This window comes from Panulirus ornatus, chromosome 12 (genome assembly GCF_036320965.1).
Source record: "Panulirus ornatus isolate Po-2019 chromosome 12, ASM3632096v1, whole genome shotgun sequence".
Taxonomy (NCBI): domain Eukaryota; kingdom Metazoa; phylum Arthropoda; class Malacostraca; order Decapoda; family Palinuridae; genus Panulirus; species Panulirus ornatus.
Window position 1 is genome coordinate 451,534 of NC_092235.1, and position 9,154 is coordinate 460,687.

The following is a 9,154-nucleotide window of genomic DNA, read 5'->3' on the forward strand; positions in this document are numbered from 1 at the left end:
TTTTACTTGTTGATTTTCACGGTAAAGATTTTCATCCTCTGAGCGAGGCCATACAATAATCGTTCTTATCTACTCTGAGCATTGGATAGCCTCCTGATGATCAAGATTGCTGTTTTGGTTGTCCGTTTCCCTTGTTACTGATGCGTCTCACTGCACACCTTACATGAGTGCCTTCCACAGTATTAGGGACAGCTGCTGGGCCTCACTGTAGCTACTTCTGGGACGGTTGCCAATCTTCCTCGTATTCCCTCATGACCACAGCGCCAAACCGACTCCCGCCATCAGGCCGAGACGCACAAACATTTCTGACAAAATTGAGACAAACTCGCGTCAGTTTTGACACAAAGTGAATTTATACGACAATTACGTTGAAGATGCTTGGTTTTTCGTTCATGGATTGAACAGAAGCAACCAACGATGGTTGCTACTGCCCAATCCATGAAGTCCCCCCCACCACGGAAAGGTAACCAAGCTTCGGGGGGGATGGGTGTTTACCCTGACGCCAACGGAGAAACTCAATACAATATTTTTATTATAACTTTCCTTAATCTTGAAAAATGAATCAATCAGAGGGAAGAATAGCCCCAGTCATATGAAGATTGGCTAACCGAATCCTTGCGCATTGTGTAGAAAGTGATTTCTTTGAGGGTTGCTTTATGGAAGGCACGGTAGCGTCGGAAGACTTTCATTTTTTCTTTGAAGACGAAGGAAATTATCCTCGTGAATTTATGCATTTTTTTTTTTTTGGGTGGGGGGCGTGATAATGTTCCCATTTTTTTTTCTTTGTTTTTCAACGTCCCTACGTAGATATTATGTGTCATCCACTACTGGGAGTAACCCAGACTTCCGCCAGATTAACGTAATCCTTGACGATGCGAAACTAAAGTTGTCTTGGTGTTGGTTCCTCAGTGATAACCCAAGCACAAACACAAACACACCTCCAGTGTCCACTCTAGGGCCGTGTTCTCCTGCAGCACCAGCAAGAAGAAAGAACTCAGGTTCCTCACCAACTGAATCTTTTGGCACGGGGAGCGTGAGTCATCTCGACACGCCTTTTAACGGTCGTACGTGGTGCGGAGTGCAGTCGGTCTGTAACGTAGGACATGTCATGTGTTATTGGTCCCAGTCGGTCTAGAACGCTGGGCCTGACATGTGTTGGGGGACCAAGTCGGTCTTGAATGGTGGGCCTGACGTGTGTTGGGGGACCAAGTCGGTCTTGAATGGTGGGCCTGACAGGTCTTGAGACCTGACATGTCTCCCTGAAGGTGGGCCTTACAAGTGGGGTGGGCTGCATTTCCTCATGGATGGTGGGTCTGGTAGGGAGTGTGGGCTGCAGTGCCACTTGAGTAGGCGAGGTCACTTGGTCAGCATCAGTGGGAGGGTGAGGTTTCACTTTTGCACAGCGACCGTTGACGGAGAGTGGCGTCATGTCGGCAAGAAGTGCCTTCTTGTAGGAGGCATAGCAGGAGTACTGGACGACGGCAATCCCGCGGTGGTTCTCGTAGGTCGTGTAGGACTGCATGTCGAAGCGAACGATGTCGCCGAACTGCTTGAAGAATTCCCAGACGTTCGTCCTCGAGATTTTGTATGGAACGTTGACGACCCTGATGGTATACCGCTGCAGGACGGTTTTGAGAACCCCTTGCAACTGCTCGTTGGTGGGCACGATGACATGTAGGTCGTCATCATCGCAGCCCAACTCATCTATATGTGGGAGTCGGGTCTCGTGTGGTGGACGGTCCAGCAAATCATCCTCATCGTGGAAAGGCAGGTAGGCCTTGTCAAGGAGGGCGACCCAGAGCACCTGCTGCTGCTCGACCACCTCCACAACTGAGCTTTTTGCAAAAACTCCCATGTTGAAGATACTAAGATTACGTTGTGCACTTTACGAAGTAACCTCGGTTATCCTTGTACGTACAGAAATATAGTGAGTATATTGATATGGAAAAATATAGTAAGGTACCCCCATGCTCTAATATCCCACATAGAAATAAAAGCATAGTCGACTTCATAGAAACAAAAGCATGTCGACTTCGGCGATTTTGAATGTAGAGACCATCTAAAATATTGTATGTGGGTTAATGGTTATTACATGGTGACCAGGGGTACAGGTGGATGGGACAGACTGGATATAGTGAAGATCGATAGATGGGACAGACAGGGTATAGTGAATATCCATAGATGGGCCAGACTGTGTACAGTGAAGATTGATAGATGGGACAGACAGGGTATAGTGAATATCCATAGATGGGAGAGACAGGGTGTAGTGAAGATGCATACATGGGGTTGACAGGTACAGTGAAGATTCGTAGATGGGAGAGACAGGGTATAGTGAAGATCCATAGATGGGACAGACAGGGTATAGTGAAGATGTGTAGATGGGACACACATTATAATGAATTGATTGATGGGACAGACAGGGCATAGTGAAGATCGATAGACGGGACAGACAGGGTATAGAGAAGATCCATAGATGGGACAGGCTGGGCATAGTGAAGATCGATAGATAGGACAGACAAGGTATCGTGAAGATCGATAGATGGGACAGACAGGGTATAGTGAAGATCGATAGATGGTGGCAGACAGGGTATAGTGAAGATCGATAGATGGTGGCAGACAGGGTATAGTGAAGATCGATAGATGGGGACAGACAGTGTATAATGAAAATAAATAGATGGGACAGATTGGTTATAGTGATCGATAGATGGGACAGATTGGTTATAGTGATCGATAGATGGGACAGACTGGGTATATTGGCGATCGATAGATGGAAATGTTGGCACAAACAAACAATGGCCAGGTGGTCCTGAGTAGCAGATCTCTGTTACTTGTAGGCCAGAACTTAATGATGTTGAGAGATAATGGTGTCTCCCTCTGTAGTGAACATGATGGTGAGAGATAATGGTGTCTCCCTCTGTAGTGAACATGATGGTGAGAGATAATGGTGTCTCCCTCTGTAGTGAACATGATACTGAGAGATAATGGTGTCTCCCTCTATAGTGAATATGATGGTGAGAGATAATGGTGTCTCCCTCTGTAGTGAACATGATGGTGAGAGATAATGGAGTCTCCCTCTATAGTGAACACGACGGTGAGAGATAATGGTGTCTCTCTCTGCAGTGAATATGATGGTGAGAGATAATGGTGTCTCCCTCTATAGTGAACATGATGGTGAGAGATAATGGTGTCTCTCTCTGTAGTGAACATGACGGTGAGAGATAATGGTGTCTCTCTCTGCAGTGAACATGATGGTGAGAGATAATGGTGTCTCTCTCTGTAGTGAACATGACGGTGAGAGTTAATGTTGTCTATGATTCGGTACGTAGAACTCACATGAGATTAATCAGATATATGATTATGAGCAGAAAAAGATGTTATCTATGTGTGATATGCAAGAGGAGGAAAACTACTCCCACACATCACATTTTACACACATTTCCACAGGACAAGGAGAGGTAAGGGGCATTGCTGTGATGGAATTGGTAATACATTCATAAATATAAACGTAGGATGGGATAAATCTAAGACAAGTAGATAACAAACAACCACATTTTTCTACAAACTCAACAAAGACAAAGGCGAATTTTTTAGATATCAAGAAGTACATACCATATTTCCCCAATACCTACAGTTTTGTAATTAGAGAAAAAAATATTCTTGAGCTTACTTATTGACGAGTCACTTATGCTAGTTAACTTTGTTTTCAAGCTCATTATTGTTAGAGTATTTCCCATCATCTCTTATCTGCATAATCACTTCATCAGGATCATTAGGCTTACGTGGACCAACTACAGGATATGTATGTTAATATGTTGCTTCAATGTTAAAGAATGAAATATGTCCTGGTTGATATGGCATGATTGTTGATGAAACCGTCCAGTTGATTTGGTCCCTAACATTGGGTTTAATGTTACCTATATATGTTATTGCTCATAGTTGTCTCAAGTCGTCCGTACAATACTTTATCCTTAGGAAAAACATGAAAAACAAGTTTTGGATTATTTTCTTTTTTCTTTTTTCAAACTGAAAACTCGCTGTAAAGTTTTCGTCAACAAACAGACAGCTAGACAGCGCAAGGGTAATTAGTACCACCAGCTTTTGACAACGCGCACAATTAAGCAACCATTGCTCACGCGAGATTACTCCTGCTTTCCTGTTTTTCTTATATAGTGTTTGTATCACTACACACACACACACACACACACACACACACACACACACACACACACCATTATATTTCCACTACAAGCTACATTACACTCTCCACTAGAGGCAATTCTGCACAGTGTACCCCCTCTACCGTAACCTGCCATCTTCACTATGTTGGTGTTTCATCTTCACTACGCTAGTTCTTCAACTTCACTCTGTTAATCTATCATCTAGGATATGAAATCAATGAGGAAACGCTAGTCAACTATATTTTTGTGTGGCTTCACTATATCTTTGCAAGTGCTGGTCTATGAAAGTTTACTTCGTCAAGTAAATCACTCATCTCACCAGATCGCAGAAATGACTCACGTCCGCGCTGCCCATCGGTACCCTGGCAAGGAATCCTTCCTTGAATTTTTCGAGGCTCACATCCAGCAAACCGGGGCTGTTAAAGATTGTATAAGTCGAACTGAGCTATATTTGCGATACTGTGAATTCTGCGAAGGGTTCGGGTACGAGAAAGCTGCCGTCCTGAACGTCGGGAGAACACTGGGACGGTGGGGCATCAAGGCAGATCGCAGACTTGGAGGACGCAACGGCCGCCACCAGGAGTACGCCTACACCAGAATTGCCTGGTTGTCCAGCAGTGAGGGCCTGCCCCAGGGAGGAAAGCGGTGCCTTCCAGAATGCCAAAGGCCTTCCAGGAAGAGATCACGTCTGGATATCGAACCCGTGCACGAGAGAGTAGTGGTGAAGATCCAGACTCGGCATCAAGATGATGATGACCTGTGCGAAGGCGGACCCAGCGAGGAAACTGGTGTAGTTGACACAGGAGCAGCCGCCATCCCCATCAATGTTTCTTTGGCTCCCACCAAACAACGGGGCAAAGTGATGCCTACCACTGAATTGGTGACCTTGATCCCCTACTTCTATGGGGATGAATCAGGACTGGTGGATCCCGACGTACTCGTACTGGTCGTCGATGAAGACCCTGATGTGTCCGTCGCTGCGACTGGAGGATCAGCAGCACCTGCAGCAGCAGCCGACCCTAAAACCGAAGCGGCCGTGTTGAAGATTAAAGTCCACACCACCAACATTCATCCGTGAAATTCCTTAAACCTTAAGTTCCCGTCGTTGAGATTGGAGATGCTGCTCTTCCTCCAGCAGTCGACCCTGTTATACCCGGTCCTCAGAAGACACTTCCTATGGCAAAAGTTCTCATTCAGTTGCAAATTATTGGCAAACTATTTTACGGATGAAGCAGTTATCATAAAGGATTAAATCCTTAGGAAAAGTTCCTACTATTTATGAGTCCCATCTACTGGGGTGAAAGAAAAAAATTTAAAATAAAAAGATACATCCATTCTGTTAGGTGCCAAAAACATGGCACAAATGGACCCTAAGTCGAACTGCTGACCTCCTAGTGGTAGGGTCCGGGCAACTTTGAGGGAACATTAACCTTCAAAGGCTAACAGCAGTCGCACAAAAGCAATAAAGATTAATCATTATTAGTCATTTACAATAATCATAGACGATGGTTATAGCCTCGCCCATTTATCATCTCATTCGCTGTGAACGAAATCATGGGCGACTCTGATTGCACCTACATCTATCAGTTTACTTATTTATTCAATCATCTATCTATCTGTCTATCGTCCTTGTTTGAAGATTTTCTGTATCATGTAAATCTCAGCCATTGAAATGTCCTGAGATTAATGTCGAAGTGAATGAATGAATTCTAGTTTGGATTAGAATACTTAGCCCCGTTTTTGCACTTTCCTTCACCATTTGTCCACCATTCATTCCCCTTAAGAATCTACGAACTAACTTCAGAGTCGTATTACAAACATATGAAACATGTCACCATCTCACTGTTTTGTTGACATTTCTAACTATATTACATCTGTCAGTTTCTAACTGCGATCATCGGATGATTATCTTTATATACTTTGCTGCTGTTCAAGTTCCTTCACGAGAATAATAAACCAGACCTTGTTTTCATCATGTAACATGGAGTTCAAGAAGAAAGTCTATAGATGAAAAAAATCCAATGGCATAAATTCAATTAATTAGATTACACGCAGAATATTCGCCCTTCTTGACCAACACCATTTCAGAAGTAATTGTTGCTCGAACATCGGCAGTTGAGACGAAGAAAGAAAAACAAAAATATGTTCAGTAAAACTATATTAGTACAAAGACAATGTATCGTATGTACCGATATGAAAGATGATATATAGTCTGTACTAATATCCAAGACAATATAGGCAGCAAGTATGAATTATGTACATGTGAAGGTATATATATATATATATATATATATATATATATATATATATATATATATATATATATATATATAGACAGCTCAGATTTGGGTGTATAAATGTATGTTGATGTAACCAAGATGAAAAAAAAGGAGAGATAGGTAGTATGTTTGAGGAAAGAAACCAGTATGTGTAAATCAATTCCGCTTTAGGGAAAAGAAGGTTAAGAGATCCTATACAGGTATATAAAGTTATTGTAATGGCATCCCTTTAAGCATAATATTTTAACTTCCTGTAACTAGTTCCAACAATTAAAACAATATTCAGCATTGTAATTGAAGTGACTGACTTTAGGATGCATTTGGATCTGTCAAAAATTGTATTTAGCAAATACTTCAAATTTCGATTGACCCGTTCTATATTTTTATTCATTTCATCTCAGTTTTATCACCTTTCTGTTACTGTTTAATATCAACAGTAGCCCGTCTACGTAGTTGGGGCTCTGAAGCAACGGAAACTTTTTCTAGCCTAGGTTAGGGTAGTATCTAAACCAAACCTAAATGACCTTACCTTAGAAATATGTTCAGACAGTACCTTCTGAAAATATTTCTTAAGGTAAGGTCGTGGGGATTAGTTTAGCTGCTAACTAAACCTTGGCTAGAAAAAGTTTGTTTTAAAGCCACAACTAGTTGAAAGGCCTACTTTAAGTGGTGATATTGAAATTAATTTGCTCCAGTGTGCCCCTCCGTCCGTTTGTTTTATGTCCATCTAAAGATGCATACGTTCAATTTTTGAAGTAGATTGATTTCCTATATTAGCTTCGTCTACGGAATTCTACATCTTCAGTTCAGCACACCATTGTGGTAATGAAGGGAAAGTCACCACATTTACAAGCCGAGTGCAGGTAGCTTGCCCCACCTTGTTAGAGAGAAAAATGACCTGTATTTGAATCAATGAACGTGAACAGAGAAGACAAAGTTTTACTATACATTTATTGTACAACTATATATAATTTAGATTACATACATTACCACATTTCCTGCACTTTCCATCACAAATTTGCTGCGGTTATAACTTTGTAGTTACCATTACCTTTCAACCATAAGGATGGTGGTCTACAACACCTCCAGATATACAACTATATATAATTTAGATTACATACATTACCACATTTCCTGCGCTTTCCATCACAAATTTGCTGCGGTTATAACCTTGTAGTTACCATTACAACCTTAAGGATGGTGGTCGACAACACCTCCAGATTGATGGAGAGAACGAAAAGTTTCGTTTTACTATTAAGACAAAAGAAATACGGTAATTCCACTTCACTACCACTAACTAGTTATTTTACTTGTTGATTTTCACGGCTAAGATTTTCATCCTCTGAGCGAAGCCATACAATAATCGTCCTTATCTACTCTGAGAATTGGATATCCTCCTGATGATCAAGATTACTGTTTTGGTTGTCCGTTTCCCTTGTTACTGCTGCGCCTCACTGCACACCTTACATGAGTGCCTTCCACAGTATTAGGGACAGCTGCTGGGCCTCACTGTAGCTACTTCTGGGACGGTTGCCAATCTTCCTCGTATTCCCTCATGACCACAGCGCCAAACCGACTCCCGCCATCAGGCCGAGACGCACAAACATTTCTGACAAAATTGAGACAAACGCTTTCGCGTCAGTTTTGACACCAAGTGAATTTATACGACAATTACGCTCAAGATGCTTGGTTTTTCGTTCATGGATTGAACAGAAGCAACCAACGATGGTTGCTACTGCCCAATCCATGAAGTCCCCCCCACCACGGAAAGGTAACCAAGCTTCGGGGGGGATGGGTGTTTACCCTGACGCCAACAGAGAAACTCAATACAATATTTTTATTATAACTTTCCTTAATCTTGAAAAATGAATCAATCAGAGGGAAGAATAGCCCCAGCCATATGAAGATTGGCTTACCGAATCCTTGCGCATTGTGTAGAAAGTGATTTCTTTGAGGGTTGCTTTATGGAAGGCACGTTAGCGTCGGAAGAGTTTCATTTTTTCTTTGAAGACGAAGGAAATTATCCCCGTAAATCTATGTGTTTTTTTTTGGCGGGATAATGTTCCCATTTTTTTTCTTTCTTTGTTTTTCAACGCCCCTATGTAGATATTATGTGCCATCCACTACTGGGAGAAAGCCAGACTTCCGCTAGATTAACGTAATCCTTGGCGGGGCGAAACTAAAGTTGTCTTGGTGTTGGTTCCTCAGTAATAACCCAAACACAAACACAAAGACACCTCCAGTGTCCACTCTAGGGCCGTGTTCTCCTGCAGCACCAGCAGGAAGAAAGAACTCCGTTTCCTCACAAACTAAATCTTTTGGCACGGGGAGCGTGTGTCATCTCGACACGCCTTTTAACGCCCGTACGTGGTGCGGAGTGCAGTCGGTCTGTAACGTAGGACATGTCATGTGTTATTGGTCCCAGTCGGTCTAGAACGCTGGGCCTGACATGTGTTGGGGGACCAAGTCGGTCTTGAATGGTGAGCCTGACATGTGTTGGGGAACCAAGTCGGTCTTGAATAGTGGGCCTGACAGGTCTTGAGACCTGCCATGTCTCCCTGAAGGTGGGCCTGACAAGTGGGGTGGGCTGCATTTCCTCATGGATGGTGGGTCTGGTAGGGCGTGTGGGCTGCAGTGCCACTTGAGTGGGCGAGGTCACTTGGCCAGCATCAGTGGGACGGTGAGGTTTCACTTTTG